The 19141-nt window shown below is 40.6% G+C and overlaps 1 pseudogene; it reads right to left on the bottom strand.

The window, feature by feature from the left end:
* Window positions 1–4833: 4833 nt before the first annotated feature.
* On the bottom strand, window positions 4834–14470 carry LOC127185495 (zinc finger protein 644-like; annotated as a pseudogene).
* Window positions 14471–19141: the final 4671 nt, after the last annotated feature.

Raw genomic sequence — 19141 nt, 5'->3', positions numbered from 1 at the left:
GAAGCAAGTGAGTTAGGTGTCTAAGCCATGGAGGGTCAATACTGAAATATGTCATTTTCGTTCAGGAATTAGAGGAAATTCAAGTTATATAAATTCCTACTTGAAGATCCCCATACCTCACTTTCCAGGATGCACAATTTCCTATGTAAATTAGCCATCTCCTCTTTGTTTATTTAACATGTTTCTCCTTCCCCAAGTGTTTTTGATTGTTAGTATATATCTTTTCTTATTTTCATATCATTCTTTTCCTTTCTGTAAAATGATTTTTTTTGTGTGTTTTTTAAAATCTTGTGACTAGGTTGTAGAGATACAGGTTTTTTTTAACCTAGTAGTTGTACCATAGGTGAACTGTGAAATTGAGAAGAGTGAATAACTAGTTTGCATTTATTTTAAAAATTGACAGTTGATAAGATTTACTTTTGAGGGAGTTAGTCCTTGAGTATTCTAGTTTTATGCCATCTCCATTTTGGTTGGCGTATCTCACCACCAGGCATGTTACTTTTCATGACTGTGTAGGTCATAATGAAGTGCATTTTTTTCTACACAAGAAGCTATACTGCTTTTTAAATCTTTTTAAGTTTTCCATTTTCAAGTGAAGTTTATGGTTTATCATCTATTGGTTAACCATAATTGAATAGGGTATATCATAGGGCATATAATTATCTCAGCAGTATCCATTGTATAATCTACCCTACCTTTGCCTATCACAACTTACATGTAAATTTTCTGTATATTCACAGGTATATTTTTCTATACTATGTTTCACTTGATTTTTCTGTTCTTTGTCCCTATACCAGAAATATCACATTTATTGTTGTTGTTTTATGGCAATTTCTCACATACAACAAGGCAAAGGCAAATCTTAGATACTGGATATATAAATGTATTTCTTACATGATGAAAATTTAAAGAATAATAAAAAGGTGACAATCCATGGGGGCTGTGGATGTGACTCAGTTGGTAAAGTCCTCATTACTACAAAAATTTGGTATGGTAGTGCATGCTTAAAATCCAAACACTTGGAAAGTGAAAAGTATGATTAGAAGTTCAAGGCCATCCTCGAGTACTTTGTAAGCTTAGTTTACAAAAGACCCTGATTTAAAAAAAAAAAAAAACAGAAAAAAGGAACCAATCTACTGAGTTCTAAAATATATTTTTGGGAGATGAAGAGATGACTCAATGAGTAAAGTAAGGACCTGTTTTCAGGTCTATAGCACCCAGACATATAAGAGCCAGGCATGGCAGTGCATGATTGAACCCAACACTAGATCACAGAGACAGAAAACCTCCAGAGCTCACTGGCCATCTAGCATAACCAAAACAGTGAGCTCTAGGTTGAATGAGACACCTGTTGTGACTTTAGTAGGGATTACATTTTATTGCATACTACTAGGCCACAAATCTGTTTTCTCTTTCTATTATGTGGGTCCTATGGATAGAACTTGGGTCATCATGCTTAGTGGCAAGCAATTCTACCCATTAAGCCATCTCACCAGCCCTGTGACAGCTTTTTGAATCTGGAAGGGAAAATTGTTTTCATAAATACTTGCTTATAATTAGACAGATGTTTTCCTATTCTAATAGATTTGGGATTTCTACCAATGCAATTTCATTATATTTTATAGTCTTAAAAATGGTTTGATCTGAATAGGTGTTTGCTGACTAGAAGGAATATTTATTTTATTAGGTGCCTAGAATTTCCAATTTTGATATTAAGTACGTGTGGTACTCAGGTTGAAGTCATTTTTTTTTTTTTTTTTTGAGCATGCATTGTTTTCAGAAAGCATTTGTAACCACTTTTGTGAGCTCTAGGCATACAAGAAAGTTTTTCCTATTGTGGGTCACATTTGGGCTCTTCTTACATCTCAGCAAGTTACAACAATCTGGGTCTCAATTTTTTTCTTTCTATGTACTGTACAGACATTAATCGTGCTTATCCCAGATGACTTTGTGATGATGGAGTATGGTAAAATATGTAAGCCACTTGTTCGTCAGCTTGACTACATTTGGAGTTGACTAAAACTCAAATTGCTAGATACACCTGTGGGGTATTTTTTTCCTGAATTAAAATATCTGAAGTGGGAAGAACTCTCTCTTTTTAAAAAATATTTTTAAAATTTATGTATTTAGTCTCTCATATATTACATCCTAACCACAGTTTCCCCTTCTTCCTCTCCTCGCAGCCCCTCCTGTCCCACGTCTCTCCTCCATATCTACTCCTTCATGTCCCTTCAGAAAAGGGCAGGCCTCCCACGGAATCAGACAAACACTGCATAACAAGTTACAGTAAGACTAAGCCCCTCTCCCCAATTTAAAACTGGAAAAGGCAACCAAGTAGAAGGACTAGGATCCCAAAAGCAGGCAAAAGAGTCAGAGACAGCTCCAGCTCATACTGTTAGGAGTCCCACAAAACCATGAAACTACACAATTGTAACAGACGCGGAGGGCCAAGTCAGACACATGCAGGCTCCCTGGCTGTTGCTTCAGTCTCTGTGAGTCCCCATGAGTGCTGGTTAGTTGATTCTGTGACTTTTCTTGTAGTGTCCTTGACCTTGCTAGTACCAACACTCCTTCTTCACCCTTTTCAGCACTCCTCGAGCTCAGCCTAATGTTTGGCTGTCGGTCTCTGCATCTGTTTCCATTAGTTGCTGGATGAAGCCTTTTTGATGACAATTGTGTTAAGCATCAATCTATCAGTGTAACAGAATATCATTAGAAATAATTTTACTGACTTTTTACGGCTGATCCTGTTTGGTTCTATTCTGGGTCTCTGGACCATCCAAACAGTATCAGGTGTGGGCTCCTTCTGGTGGCATGGGTCTCAGGCCCACAGTTTCTGCACCACCTTTACCCCAGCACATCTATCTTGTAGGCAGGATATATTATAGGTTATGTGGCTGGGCTGCTATCCCAATCCCTCCTTCACTGGAAGTTATAAGATATGGTCTGCTCAACCTCTACAGCCACCCTTACTAGGAGTCTTAGCTAGGGTCACTATTGTAGATTCCTGGTAGTTTCCATTGCACTCCATTTCTACTCTGTCTGTGAAATGCTCCCCAATTCCAGAGTATTGCTAATAATGTCTGGGGTTGGTTCTCTCCTATGAGGTGTGTCTCAGGTTGGGTCAGGCATTGATTGGTAGGCTATTCTCTCAGACATTTAAAAAGAGAATAACGCATTTCATCTTTAAGGCCACGTGTCAGTTTCATTAAGTTGGTTTTAAGGTCACTTTCTTGTGACTCAGCTGACTTATAATGGTAAGGGCTTATCATAGTAGGGTAGTTGGGCTCTGCTGGTGCTATATTGCCCTAGCTGTTGTTAATTGTATTCTTTTTCCCATTCCTCACAGAAATTTATTCCAGCAATTCCATTATGTCAGTTCTTAGCATGAGCACAATGTTACACAATTTTCATATATATAATCACATCCAAAACAAGTTCTAAAATTGAAATTATAAACACTCTCATCATATGTAGAAATATTTTCTGTATTAATAGTTTTGTTAACTGATAAAATTTGGAAGATAATATAAACAAGAAAGCCTATTCTAATTTGTGTAGTGAGCCTTGTTATTCATTACATTTCTACAATGTTAAATAGACAACTTTGTCTTGTAAGCATGTCAAACTGTACATAAAATGCTACAAAGAAACAAATCTGTTCACAAAAGTATGTATTGCAATAAAGAACATTAGATTTTTAAAATCTATTATAATACAAAAATGGAAAGGGTAAATAGATCTTTGTTGACAAAGTAAGAGGTGTCATGGACACACCACTTCATTGTCTGAGAAAAACAACTGGAGTAAAGAATACTTCCTTACCACAAATAATCTCCAGGCCTACATACATTTTTCTTTAGAAATACTTGTTTATACTGCACCAACCAAGGACAATACATACAGTAAATATTGAACCCTTACTCAGATCTAGCCAAGGGACAGGACATTATCCACACTTGTGTGGAGAGTGAGGACTGACTCTGACATGAACTCTGGTGCCCCATATTTGACCACTTCCCCTTGGTGGGGAGGCCTGGTGGCACTCAAAGAAAGAATAGGAAGGCTACCAAGATGAGACTTGATAGCCTGTGACCATATGGTGGGGGAGGAGGTCCCCTTCTGTTACAGACCTAGGGGAGGGGAATAGAGTGAAAGAGTGAGGGAGGGAGGAACGGGAGGATACAAGTAAGGGCATAACAATTGAGATGTAATCTGAATAAATTAATAAAAACGAAATACTTATTTAAACAAATTTCCCTCCAACTTTGTATATATATATATCCTTCCATGTGATTAAAAAAAAAGTACACATCTAGATAGAATAGAACTCTGTCCTATTTGGGTGAACAGTCTCAAACTATGAAGTACATGATCTTTAATGCCCTAAGTTGAGTAAATTTAATTATATAAAACACTAAATACATACCAAGAAAATATAATATCTTATTTTTCTATGTAAGTTTGGGGAAAACCAGAGCCTTGATTGTGGTAACACTGCAGAACATCACTTTCAGCACATCAGTCTGTAAGTATCCATGTGCAACACTTCACAAGTGGCTCTCAGATGTGAGACCTTCAGCTGAGTCAGCTCAGCCAACCACATAGTGACCCTTGAGAACACATTTCCACCCTATATAAAATATAGAGGCTACTTACTGTCTTAAGGGTTCAGTTTGCTCTCCTCTTACTAATCATGTTCTCCCATTTTTCCTACTTTACTATTTATGGATGGATACTTTCACGTGGCTTACCAAAAAAAAAAAAAAAAAAAAAAAAAAAAAAAAAAAAAAGACAAAGAATTTTAAATTTATGTCCAACTAAACTCGCTATTTAAAAGTATTCCTTGTTATATGACACTGCTTTTGCCATTAGTAAAGAAAATGAAGTTTCTGTAATAGAGGCAGGCTTTTTAAGCCATGCCAGCTCCAGTCTGTGGAAGATTAGCATTTACAATGTGTCATTGTAAGTGCTTAATCCAGTCTTCCTGAAAAGACAGTGGTCCCCTAAAGAGTAGGCCACACAACTTGCATGGAAGAATGTAAACCTGGTCAGCACCATGAGGTAATGTTAGCATTTTCTTCTTACTTCCAGATCTTGACCTTGATTTCTTTTTCTTACAATCTAATGGTAAATTTTGGCTTATTAATATCTTGATGAAAGAATAATCCCATCCAAAGTTATATCAGTTTGGTCCTGTGTGCATCTGTTCACTGTATTTTTGTTTGTTTGTTTTTTGAGACAGGGTTTCTCTGTGTAGCCTTGACTGGACTCACTTTGTAGACCAGGCTGGCCTCAAACTCACAACGATCCGCCTGCCTCTTATGCTGGCTTCTAGGCATCTGGGTATGGGGTAATTATAGGTATTGGTGCTGATTTCTGATTATCTTTGCTGGAGATTTATTTTAGATGGTTTTTCCCTTTGTTTCTGTTTCCTTTCTGGCCTTTTGGCAGCATAAGTGGCCTTCGTTTTGTGATTAGTGATACTTCAGGTCCAGTAGGATGTCTCCCCTGGGGTTTTGGTGGCTTGTGTGACTTCTGAGGTTCTGGGAACTGGCATAGTCTCTGGGGTTCCAGGTACTGGCTTGGCCTCTGACAGAGCAGGTGGCCTCCAGTAGAGCAGCTGTCTCCTTCACGAGTTGTGGACTGACATCTGGAGCAGAGGAGGGAGGGGACAGCAAGGCAGCAAGGTAGGCTGTTAAGAAGTGTTATCAGGAAAAGATTCTGTAAGGCAAAGGACACAGTCAATAGGACAAAATGGAAGCCTACACAATGGAAAAATATATTCACAAACCCTAAGTCCAACACAGGGCTAGTATAAAAAAATATAAAGAAATTAAATACCAACAAACCAAATAACTCAGTTAAAAGTGAGATACGGAGATAAACAGAATTCTCAACAAAGGAATCTCTAATGGCTGAGAAGCATTTAACTGTTCAGTGTTCTTAGCCATAAGGGAAATGCAAATCAAGACGACTCTGAGATTCCATCTTTTTTTTTTTTTCCTGTCCCTCCCCCCACCCCAAGACAGGGTTTCTCTGTTTAGCTTTGGCTGTCCTGGGCTTTTTAGACCGGGCTGGCCTCTAATGAACTCACAGTGATCTACCTGCCTCTGTCTCCCAAGTGCTGGGAGTAAAGGTATGCACTTGAGATTCCATCTTATACCAGTCAGAATGGTATAAGATCAAAAACTCATGTGACAGCACATGCTGGCGAGGATGTGGAGAAAGGGGACTACTCCTCCATTGCTGGTTGTGAAAGACTCAGGTAATTGTACAAACACAATTCCATCTTGTGAGTAGGCCAGAGTTTCTGTCTTTCAGAGTTTTGTAAACAAATACCTGTAAAAGCGTAGCCCTTGGGCAACTACTCAGGGACGCCTGGACACCTGGCCGAGGGAAGATAAGGTTGCTTAGCTACCAGTAGGAAAAGGCTTAACTCCTGACCAGAGTCATGTAGCCTCAGGAACACCTACCAGTTTGGGCCGGTTTGAACCAGTTCAGAGAGCTTCTAGCCAGGGACAGAGCCCTTACCAATCCCAGTGTACTGGTATTCTTGCTCCTGATCTGTGCCAGTAGAAGTAAAGATTACCTAACCCATCTTGGAACTTCCCTTGATTGCTTATAAAAAAGCATGTATGGTCAACTCAGGGTCTTTCTCCATCTTGTTTTGCATAGGTGAGGACCTCAGTGCACTGGATCTCTGTAGAATAAAAGCTCGTTGCTTTTGCATACAACTTTAGATTCCTGCTGGTCTTTGGGGGTCTTGCCAGCTGGGCATAAGAGTGGGAGTGCAAACTTGTACAGCCACCTTGGAAATCAATCTGGCACCTTCTCAGAAAATTGGGAGTAGTTCTACCACAGGACCCAGTTATACCACTCCTGGGCATATGCCCAAAAGATGCTCCACCATACCACAAGGATGCTTGTTCAACCATGTTCATAGCAGTAGGCAAATGGATAGAACTAAAAGATAATACTGAATGAAGTAACCCAGGCCCAGAAAGACACACTTATAAATGGATATTAGACATAAGAAAAGGATAACCATGCTACAATCCATAGACTCAAAGAAGCCAAGGAGGGCTCAAGAAAGGATTCTTGAATCTCACTCAGAAGAATAAATAAAATAGGCATCTAAAGTAGATGGAAGGAGGGAACTGGGTAGGAGTGGGAATAGGGAATGGAATACGAATGGGAATCAGGTGTGGGGAGAGTAGTGGTGGGAGGTGTAAGGGAAGACCAAGAGAGAAACCGGAGATTGGTTAAGGGTCATCTCTGGGACAGGGGAGGCTCCTGGGAGTCTATGGGGGTGATACTAGCTGATATTCCTAGCAGTAGGGGATATGGAGCCTGAAGAGGATACCTCCTGTAGCCAGGTGAGGCTTCCAGTGGAGGGAAGGGCACCAACCCACCCATAAAACCTTCCACCCAAAATTTGTCTCATGTACAAGAAATGTAGGGATAAAGAGGGAGCAGAGATTGAGGGAATGGCAAACCAATGATAGGCCCAACTTGAGAACCACTCCATGGGAGACAGCCAACCCCTGACACTATTAATGATGCTCTGCTACGCTTGCAGACAGGAGCCTAGCATAATTGTTTTCTCAGATGCTTCATCCAGCAGATGATGCAGAGACCCACAGGCAAGCAGTGTGCCAAGCTTAGAGAGTGCTTCAGAAGAGTGGGAAGACACTACAAGAAGACCTACATGGGGGATCACAGTGGTTGAACCACCAACCAAGAGCATGGATAGACTAGACCTAGACTCCTACACATATGTGGTAAATGTGTAGCTTGGTTGTCATGTGGGTTCCCTAACAATGGGAATAGAGGCTGTCTCTGACACTGCTGCCTGTCTTTGGATCCCTTTCTTCTAGCTGGGATGATGTGTCTGGCCTCAGTAGAATGGGATGTCCTTAGACCTGCAGCAAATTGAGGTGCCAGGGTGGGTTGCTACCCCTTGGGTGTCTCCCTTTCTCTGAGAAGGATGGCAGCAGAGGGGAGGAGGAATGAGGGTAGGACTGGGAGCAGAGAAAGGAGGGGGCTGGGATCAAGCAGTAAAATTATTAAAAGAAAAAGTGTTAGTAGGAGGGAGGTGGTGTCCTACATGGGGTTCCTAGGGCAAGAGTGACCTCCAGAGGAGCAGGAAGGACTTTCTTTTAATCTGGATTTTTTTTGAGGTGGGAAGATACACCTTTAATTTGGGCCACACCTTCTGCTGGCAGCCTGTATAAAGTGCAGAGACTCCTGCTTGCTATCTCTGGCAAGTTATTCCTTCACTGACATTAGAGCCTACTTCTTTGGGAGTCTGGCATATACTGAAGACCAGATGAAACATTTAGCCTCTCAGACTGACCAATTAGGACCTTCCATTGGTAGACAGCCATTGTTCAGAACCTTGGTTCTACAGTAAGAGAAATATAAAAATAAAATATCTGGAATAGGATTCCTAATTTACCAGCGCCTACAGTTACAGAAGCCTCTATGGTTCTTGAAGCCTCTCTTGGGAGCACAATGAGTACTGAAAGCCCATGGTGTGAACTGTTTTACAAACTTACAAAATGCTTTTTATTATTATGTTTCTTTTTTAACATATACATTTATATTATTACACATGGGTAAAATAAACTGCATACAGCAGGAAGAACCACGAGACAATCAGGAATTATATAAATGTTACATTCCTAGTGATTTGGCTACTTGTACTTGGCAACCTTGAAGTAAACATCTTTCTTATCTTGTTGGGTCTAAATTTCTGAATGGAGATTAATATCTATCATATCTCATGTCTATTAACTTAAAATATCTATCTTGATCTAAAAACATCTTAACCCCTAACCTACTAAGCTTAATTAAAAGACTAAACTATCTGGTTTTCAAACCCATCAGAGACTTGAGAAGGATAAAACTTAAATACTTGAGTGAACCTGGAGTTCAGGTTAGCAGCTTCCAAAATGAAAAAAAGATTGAGACAATTTTCTGCTTGAACAGTGACCGAATACTCTCTATAATGTTGGAGCATCATCTTCAGCCTTCTGGCCCAATGTACCTGGCAAACATATTTCTGAGGAAGGAACTATTGAGGACTTGCTTACCCCTGTCTTGGCAGAGTTTGGTTCTGGGTTTTGGTTTTGCATTCACACTCTCCTGTACACTGGCCCCTGGGGCTTTCTCAGGACTAGCGCTTGAGTATGGGGTCAGAACCACCCGCTTTCCTATGTTTTTCCTGAGCCAGTAGCTCCAGCCTGGAGGTACACCACCCACAGTTCAGTCTCAGGTACAAAACTCCTGGTTATCCATTGCGGGAGCCTGGCTTGCTGCTGGGAAGTGAGCACCCTTCCTCCAAGTTCTTAGAACAGACAAGCTGAGTGCGCAGCTTTAGCGCTGCAGCTGGAGGATGTGTCCACAGCTGCCTGGTCCCCTGTATGGGCCCTAGGTCTCTCTGAGGACTGGTGGGCCCAGATCCATGTTCTCCATTCCCACTGGGCCAGCGGTCCCACAGATGATCTGAGAGGAAGAAAGGGGGAGCGGTTGATGCAAACACCCTTGGCTCTGGGATTTGGTTTTGTGTTCACGCTCACCTGGATACCGGCTCCTGGGGCTTTCTCAGGACTAGCAGGTCGGTTTGCGGTCACAATCACCTATTTTCCTGTGTTTTTCCTAGGCCAGTAGCTCCAGCCCGGAGATATACCGCCCACAGTTCAGTCTCAGATACAAAGCTCCTGGTTATCTATGGCAGGAGCCTGTCTAGCTGCTGGGAAGTGTGCACCCTTCCTCCAAGTTCTTAGAACAGACAAGCTGAGTGCGCAGCTTTAGTGCTGCAGCTGGAGGGTGTGTCCACAGCTGCCTGGTCCCCTGTGTGGGCCCTGTGTCTCTCTGTGGACTGGTGGGCCAAGCAACACGCTCTCTGTTCTCCCCTGGACCTAGTATTGTCCAGATCTTCTGGACACCGTGCCAATCACTTCTGCAGGTGGGACCCTCCTGCATTCCCAGCTATCTGCTTCATTGGCTGGCACTGCTTCTGCAGCTGCTCTCCCGGAGGTCCGTGCTCTCTCTGTAGTTTATTTCTGTCAAATAGTGGAGTTCTCCCGCTGTGGTGGAGTGGGAAGCTTGGTGTTCCTGGTTAAGAAAATAGTCCAAATCCCTTACTCGATTACTCCGGCTTCTAACCGAGGTCCACCCTGCTTGCCGCCATCTTGGAATCCCCGAGACGTTCTCTTCTAAAGTGAAGAGTAAGTTATTGGACTGGCCCCTCCCATCATCATTTAAAAGCACATTTAATGGGCCTATTTGGATTCTGGAGAAAGCCATTCCTCACTTGGGTTATTACTCCAGACATATACCAACTAATTCAGAAAGCTGCTAGCTTTGAGTGGGGCCTGGACTAGAAGGCTCTTCAACAGGTTCAGGTCACTGGGTAGGCTACCCTCCTAATTGGACCATATGGTCTAGCACACCTGATTGTACTTGAGGTGTCAGTGGCAGAAAAAGATCATGTTTGGAGTCTTTTTCACGCCCCTATATGTGAATCACAGAGGAGACCTTTGGGATTTTGGAGCAAGATTCTTCCATCGTCTGCAGACAACTATTGTCCATTGGAAGAACATCACGTAGCCTGCTATTGGGCCTTAGGGCAAACTGAACGTTTGACAATGAACCACCAATTTACCATGTGACCTGAACTTCCCGTCATGAGCTGGTTGTTATTGTACCTACCAAGTCAAAAAGTAAGATATGCACAGCAATAATCTATTATCAAATGAAAATAGTATATACATGATTTGTTCTAAGCAAGCCCTGAAGGCACAAGCAAATTACATAAAGAAATCTCCTAAACACCTATGGTTTCTATTCTCATTATAATGTTGTCTGCTGCAAAGAATGTACCTCTAGCCTCATGGGGACGGGTGCCCTATGGTTTGTTGACTGAAGAAGGGAAGACTAAGGCCTGGTCCACTGCTGGTTCTGCAAATTATGTGGGTATCACCTAGAAGTGGACAGCTGTAGAATTATAACTCTTTTCTGAGACAGCACTGAAAGACACTGACAAAGGGAAATCTTCACAGTGGGTAGAACTTAAAAAATAAAAATGGTCACACAGTTTGTTTCAAAGGAGAAATGGCCAGACATGTGATTGTTCACTGACTCATGGACTACAGACAATGGATTGACTGGATGGTCAGAGACTGGAAAAAGAATGATAGGAAAATTTGTGAGAAAGACAACTGGGGAAGAAGTATGTGGCTAGATCTCTCCAAATGGGCAAAGGATGCAAAGATATTTGTGTCCTATGTAAATGATCACCAAGAGGTGTCTTCAGCTAATGATCAAGTAGATAGGATGATCCATTCCATGGATAGTTAGTGTCTTTTCCCAGACATCTCTGTCAGTGACCAATAGGCCCATGAACAAAATAGTTATGTTGGTAGAGGCAGGGCTTATGTATGGAATTGACAACATGTACTTCTACTCACCAAAACTTATCTGGCTTCAGTGGCTGTTGATTGCCAAATCTGCAAATAGCAGATAGCATCACTTGAGCTCTAGATATGGCACCATTCTTTGACAACATTTGACCACTCCCTTTGAGGAAAGGACAATGTTTTGTCCTTACTGTAGTAGATATGTATTCTTGTTATTGATTGGCTTTTCTGGCATGCAATGCTTCTGTCAAAACTTCCACCTGTGGACTTAAAGAATTCTTTATTCACTATCATGGTATTTCACACAATATTGCTTCTAATCAAGGAACTCACTTCATAGCTAGAAAATGGATCATGGAATCCACTGGTCTTACCATGTTCCCTACTATCCTGAAGCAGCTAGCCTGGTAGAAAGATAGAATGACATTTTGAAGACATACTTAGAGTGCAAATTAGGTAGCAGCAGCCTAGAGGTTCTTCAGAAGGCAATGTACATATTGAATCTGTGGCCAATATGTGGCACAGTTTCTACCATAGCCAGCACCCATGGGTCCAGGAATGAATGAGTAGAAAATAGAAAGGTTCTACTTATACCTCTAGAGATCCACTAGGAAAAAATTCCTTTTTGTTCCCACAAGCTTAAGTTATACTGGCCTAAAATTTTTCTTTGTTTGTTTGTTTTTTGTGCCAGAGAGGGGCGTGTCCCTGCCAAAAAGCAAATTAAATATTCCATTGAAGTAGAAGGTCAGATTTTCCTCTGGCCCCTTTGGGCTTCTAATGCCCTTAAGACAACAGGATAAGAAAGGAACAAGTGTTAATAGGAGTTATTGATCCAGATTACCAAGGGAATATTGGATTGCTTTTCCATAATAGATGTAAGAAAGATTATGTCTGTAGTTCAGGAGAACCTTTAGGATAGTGGTTCTTAACTTGTGGGTCACAAGCCCTTTTGGGGTTGAACAACCCTTTCACAGGGGCCATCTAAGACTATTGTAAAACACAGATATTTACGATTCATAATAGTAGCAAAATTACAGTTATGAAGTAGCAACAAAAATAATTTTATGGACGGGCATGGTGCCTCGTGCCTTTAATCCCAGCACTCAGGAGGCAGAGGCAGGTGGATCTTTGTGAGTTCGAGGCCAGCCTGGTCTACAAAGAGAGTCCAGGACAGCCAAGGCTACATAGAGAGACTCTGTCTCAAAAAACAAACAAAAAAATTATGTTTGGGGGTCACCATAACATGAGGAACTGTATTAAAGGGTTGCAGCATTAGGAAGGTTGAGAACTACTGCCTTAGGGTATCTCTTGGTGCTACCATCTCCTATGATTAAATTTAATGGGAAACCACAAAAACCTAATCTAGGCAAGGTGACAGAGGGCACAGACCCTAGAGGAAAAAAAAATCTAAGATATGCTTACTGAAGGTGGAGGAAATGCAGAATGGGTAATAGAGGAAGGTAGTTATAAATGCCAGCCAAGGCCACATGGCCAGTTGCAGAAATGACGATTATAATTGATATGAGAATTTCTGTCTTATTTTGTTAAGAATTTGTCCAGATATTTGTATTTTCTTTCCTTGTTTTCTTTATTATGTGATGTAACATCACATTGAGGGAATATCAGTGGTTATCATAGTTAAATTCAAGATAGTAAAATTATACCCTCAAGGAGCATTGACACTTATTCTAAAATTTATAATGTGTTTTCAGTTGTATGAGGGATAGTTATGTTAGGCATAATTATGACTTGGTTAGATATATAATACATTTGGGATTGTATGTGGGATAGTTATGCCATGTTAGGTGTAATTATGACCTGCTTATTGTTTTAATTTGGAAATTAAACATGACATAAAGAGATATGAGTGTGTGTCAAGTTGACAAAGAATTTTGGTGGCTATTCTTGGTTGTCAACTTCAAAACCCAAGAAAAATGAGAAGATTTTCTTAATTCAATCATGTGAAGTATGAAGTTCCACTTTTAATTTGGATTTTTTGAGGCGGGAAAATACACCTTTCATCAGGGCCACACTTTCTACTAGCAGCCTATATAAAGGCCATGGAAGAAAGAAGCCTCTTGTCTTTGCCTGCTTGGCTCTCACTTTCACTGGCAGGTCTATTCCTTAACTGTCATTCTATTACTTCTTTGTGATTCTGGAATATACTGAAGACCAGTTGAGATACACAGCTTTGTGAACTGAACAACTACTGGATTGTTGGTCCTTCAGATGGTAGACATCAATTCTTGAACTAGCTGGACCACAGTCTGTAAGACATTCTAATAAATCATATATATATGTATATATTGTTTTAATATATGGAAATTATACACATATAAATATAGTGTATTTATGTGTTAAAGGAACTTAAATGTTCAATTGCCTAACTCTTAAATTTTTTTATTAATTTATTCATATTACATCTCAATTGTTAGCTCTTCCCCTGTTTCCTCCCATTCTTCCCTCCCTCCCACTTCCCCCCTTCTCCCCTCCCCTATGTCTGTGATTGAGGGAGACCTCCTTCCCCTACATATGCTCTTAGAATATTGGGTCTCTTCTTGGTAACTTGCTATCCTTCCTCTGAGTGCCACCAGGTCTCCCCAGTAGAGCCCGACAAGGACAACATTCGCCAAGAGCCCTACACCCTACCTCAGGGTTTCACTTGGGATGCCTTAGACTTGGGAGACCCTGGTGTGCTGAAGGAACTGTACACTCTCCTGAATGAGAACTATGTGGAAGATGATGATAACATGTTCCGATTTGATAATTCCCCAGAGTTCCTCTTGTGGGCTCTCTCACCTGCGGCGTTCGAGTGGTCTCAAGTTGGAAATTGGTTGGGTTCATTAGTGCCATCCCAGCAAACATCCACATCTATGACACAGAGAAGAAGATGGTAGAGATCACAGAAGCTGCGTTCCAAGAGAGTGGCTCCAGTTTTGATTCGAGAGATAACCCAGCAGGTTCACCTGGGGGGCATTTTCCAAGCTGTTTACACTGCTGGAGTGGTATTGCCAAAGCCTGTTGGCATCTGCAGGTACTGGCATCGGTCCCTAAACCTTCCGAAGCTGATTGAGGTGAAATTCTCCCACCTGAGCAGAAATATGACCATGCAGGATACCATGAAGCTCTACCAACTGCCAGAGTTTCCCAAGATAGCTGGGCTATGACGAATGGAAAAGAAGGACATTCCAGTAGTTAACAGATGCTCAGCAGGTACTTGAAGCAGTTTCACCTCACACCCTTCATGAGCCTGGAGGAGGTGGAGCACTGGTTCTACCCCTAGGAAAACATCATTGACACTTTTGTGGTAGAGAATGCCACTTCCTTTCACCATCATGAATCACCCCACCCACGAGAGTCTAAAAGCTGTTTACACATTCTACATCCCTCACACCCAGATGCTGCTTCTAGACCTTATGAGCGACGCCCTTGTTTTAGCCAAAATGAAAAGGTGTGACTTGTTCAATGCGCTGAATCACATGAAGAACAAAATATTGCTGGAGAAGCTTTAAGTTCAGCATAGGGGACGGCAACGTGCCGTGTTACCTGTACAATTGGAAGTGCCCTAGCATGGGGGCCGAGAAGGTTGTGTCTGTGTTATGGTAACCAGTTGTCAGTGAGATTCTGCATAAAGCCACTGAAAATCCAAACCAGGAAACGGAACCTTGTTGGTCCAATTTTCACAAATGTGAGATCTCTGGCAAACAGAACAGAAGTGAACTGGCTTTACCAAACTGCTAGTGAACTTGACAATTGCATTGCCACGGGGTAGGCTGCGTAATGTCACCTTAGGCCGTGTTTCTTGTCTCCCTGCTTTCAATGAATTAACATGTTCATGCTGCCATGTTCAAGGAATGTAACTGCTGCATGTTATAGAGTTAATGGGTAAATAATAAAAGTATATATATTATATAAAAAGAGAAAGTAAAACCACGCAGAATTTTACCTTTTCTACCTATTTCTTTCACTTTGAAGAAGAATATTTTTTATTAAATATTTTTACACATACATTTATATTATTACATACATATACAATAAACTACCTATAGGAAGAAGAACTACAAAACAATAAGGAATTATATATATGTTACATTCATAGTGTTTTGGCAATTTCTATTTAGCAACCTTGAAGAAAACATCTTTCCTGTCTTAATGAGTCTAAAATTCTGAATGAAAATCAATATCTATCGTATCTCATCATTATCAACTTAAATCTCTATCTAGAGCTACAAACATCTTTTTTTAAAAATTACTTTATTAATTTATTCTTGTTACATCTCAATGTTTATCCCATCCCTTGTATCCTCCCATTCTTCCCTCCCTCCCATTTTCCCCTTATTCCCCTCCCCTATAATTGTTCCTGAGGGGGATTACCTCCCCCTGTATATGCTCATAGGGTATCAAGTCTCTTCTTGGCTACTTGCTGTCCTTCCTCTGAGTGCCACCAGGTCTCCCCCTCCAGGGGACATGATCAAATGTGAGGCACCAGAGTATGTGAGAAAGTCATATCCCACTCTCCACTCAACTGTGGAGAATGTTCTGACCATTGGCTAGATCTGGGTAGGGGTTTAAAGTTTACCGCCTGTATTGTCCTTGGCTGGTGCCTTAGTTTGAGTGGGACCCATGGGCCCAAATCTGCCTATCATAATGTTCTACTTGTGACCTACAAACATCTTAACCCTAAAAAACTAAGCTTAATTGTAAAACGAAACTATCTGATCTTCAACCCCATCAGTGACTTGAGAAGGAATAAAATTAATTATCTGAGAAGACAGGAAGTGCAGGTTAGCAGTTTCCCAAATGAAAAGATGAAAGAGATGGTTTGATTCCTGAACAGTCACCCAAAATTCTCTATAACGTTGGAGCATCGTCTTCAGCCTTCTGGCCCAATATATCTGACAGACATATTTGTGAGGCAGGAACTATTGAGGACTTGCTTACCCTGTCTTGGCAGAGTTTGGTTGTAGACTCTGCCTGCATCTATGCTTGCCAATTTTTAGGCAGAATTCTGTCTGTGGTAGAAATGAGGACATTTTTCCAAGTGGCTTTTTTGCCACATTTGAAGCCATCTCCATAAGGATGTTCTTTGATGCTCATTATCTTCTTTGAGGTAGGCTGGGTGTTGCCAAGAGTTAACCTATCTCATTGTAAATGTATCTTTGAAATAATAAAAACATCTTTAAATGCAATGTTCTGTATGTCTCTGAAGTTTTTGAAGACCTTATCTATTTTACTTTCTCTATCTATAGATTCATATCTATCTGTGTAGTAATTGATATGTCCATGATTTGATCAACTAACAGTTAACTTGTATAACTTCCTTATGCTAAACAGCCTTCAATAGCACTTTCAATGCATTGAACATTAACCTTTTATTATAATTGAGTTGTGTGTGTACAAAAACCACATATTAGAGTAGAAATATATATACTGCATGTGAAAATAATCTTAAATTTGAATTCTATATCACTGTATCTAAAAGTAAACTTATTTTGCATCTACATACAAAATTCTATACCAGTAAATTAAAAATAACCTTGTGAGTAACAATTAAGGCATTAAATTGAGGAGTGGATTCACTAACCTGTGTTTTGTCCTATATCCCTATATATTTCTATATTACTCCTTTCTTTTCAACCCCTATCTCCAAATGTAAGAATGAAAGATAAAGGAAAGGAGAGACATTCCTGAGTCCAACACTGTTTTCTCTCTAAATAAGACCAATAATAACTTATTAAAGTCCAGCTTCGACATCAACTGGGGAAAACTGAGGTGGGACGTGAATCCTGTGGCTGGCTGACTGGTGAAACTGTAGACTTTCTCTGAGGGCAATCTTCCAATCCAGAACTGATGGTTACTGGCAATAGCTTCCATTGATGGTGGCAAGCTGAGGCTAGGGCTGATGGCTTCTAGTGGGGGCTACAGATGATGGTGGCAAAGCGTCTAAAACAGAAAAGGAAATAAAAGAACTATACACACACACACACACACACACACACACACACACACACACACACACAGAGAGAGAGAGAGAGAGAGAGAGAGAGAGAGAGAGAGAGAGAGAGAGAGAGACTAGATAACAAAGTAAGACAGACTGCACAGGTAGATTTCAACAAGTTTCTTCTTTTTATTATTATCTTCTTATTTTCATCCTTATCTTTACTCTTATCCGTTTCTTATACTTCCTATTTTAACAGTTTATACCCCAACAAAATCTTTCAAGCAGTGCAAAAAGTCACAGTGTGTTTACATTCTATTTCTATATAGATAAATGATTACAATGGATAGACATAAGACAATTGTGTTCCTCAATACCTTCACATGATCAAATGTTTTATGTATTATGGGTGAGGAAAAAACATAAATAACAAGCTATTTCTAAGAACCCACATACATTTGTACATAAGCAACTTGTTACATATTAACAGAGTATAAGCAAGTAAGGTAATTTCTCAGCCAGCTTTTCTTTACTGGCAGGCTACAATTTGCTGTTACAAAGAAGGAATCGATTATCTTAAGAAGTGATCTTATAAAGATCTTAAAGAATCACAAATCTAAACTCCAATATAAAAATAATCAGCCATTTCTACTTTAAGTCCTAAAGGTGCTCATCCACTCATTAATATTTTTATTAAATCATATCAGGAAACTGAGGGCAGAAAAATAGAATAAGGAAATCAATCTCAGTCACCAGCCCAGCTTGAAAGAGTCACGTCAGCCAATGCTGCTATGGGCCATTGTTCTTGCTTTGCCAACCTCAAAACATCCCTAGCTTTACTAATAAGAATTTGCTTTCTCCTAACTTCAATTGTCCCTTAAGATTTTCTACATCAGAGCCAATAGCAAAAACATCTTTACCTCACTTTGCTAAACAATCTATTCTTACCTAAGTCTTTCTACGTCAGAGTCACTAGCAAAAACATCTTTACCTAACCTTGTTGAACAATCTATCTTTCCAAATCCTTCCTAAGGGTAACGATCATTGATGGCAATCTACATCTGCAGGTTGTTTTCAGAGATGATGGTTGAATCATTAATCTACTCCAGCAGCAATGCCCGAAAGAGATCAAGCATTGTTATTGAGTATGCCAATGATACTGCCCAGTGATGGGTTGGAAGCCCCCTTTAGAGTACTCACACCATTCACATATTAAGGGCCTTATAAGGACTGCAAAGATAACAAGCAGAGCTGCGCTCCAAAACAGCATGAAGTCCTCAGGACACGTGGTTCTCAGGGTTATGCCTTGCTGAGACACACGTACCATGGGTTTGCTAACTGGTGGGCAGCATTCCATGAGTTCTAGAGCTGTTTTGCTGTTCCTTTTGCACGAACCCCAGCAATAACAACCAACTCCCAAAGAAAATAAGCATCTACCACCCAAGAAAGCAACCAAAATCCTATCTAATGCCTCTCTTAAGAGATATGGGGCATCGCTCTTCTGGCTGATTTGGGGCAAATAATACCTTTGTAGGGGCCCAAATAATTTTGGGGAAAATGGTTAAACAATCTAGGAATAGCATTTGTGGTACAGTTTCTAAATGTTGAGGAACTCCAGGCTTAATTTGAGTCCTGTGTAGGGCAGTCTGAAATGCTGGACCAGTTGGGATTGGAAACTTTCTTTAAAGCTTTCCTGGGAGCTGTCCTGTTCTGATGGGGAGCAGCAACTGAAGCACCTGGTGCTGGAACATGAAGGATACAGAATGTCAGTGTCCAG

This window comes from Acomys russatus, chromosome X (genome assembly GCF_903995435.1).
Source record: "Acomys russatus chromosome X, mAcoRus1.1, whole genome shotgun sequence".
Taxonomy (NCBI): Eukaryota; Metazoa; Chordata; class Mammalia; order Rodentia; family Muridae; genus Acomys; species Acomys russatus.
This window is presented reverse-complemented; position numbering and strand designations above follow the sequence as displayed.